This window comes from Olea europaea, chromosome 13 (genome assembly GCF_002742605.1).
Source record: "Olea europaea var. sylvestris chromosome 13, O_europaea_v1, whole genome shotgun sequence".
Lineage (NCBI taxonomy): Eukaryota > Viridiplantae > Streptophyta > Magnoliopsida > Lamiales > Oleaceae > Olea > Olea europaea.
In genome coordinates, this window is record NC_036249.1 from 12707687 (window position 1) to 12708141 (window position 455).

The window sequence follows — 455 nt, forward strand, 5'->3', positions numbered from 1 at the left end:
ATTGGAAGGGCTAGTGCTGCCAGACACAAGGATGAACTTGAGCGCTTGAGTGCGAAGTTAGAGCAAGCACTGACGCTTCCGTCGCTCAATCTTTCTGCCGACTTTAAAGCGACGTTGAAGGTCATTTACTCCGAGGTCCTTACTATGCTGGCCAAGAATGCTGAATTAAAGGTCAAGCGTACTCAATATCTTCGAGCCGTAGCTGAGAAAGAGTCTCTGCGCTTGGAGATCAACAAGGCTAAGGACGAGTTGAAAGAAATCTCTTCCGAAGTCATGATTGAAGACTCCTTGATGGTTAACTTGGCTGCTCAGATGAGGGAACTTCAAGCTAAAATGGACGACTGCAGGGCGAGAATAGCTGCTAAAAAGTGCAACGCCTCCCAGGGAATTGAGCGAACTAAGTCCTTGGTCGAGCAGTATAAGAAGTTGGAAGTTGATGATGATGATGTCGCGGC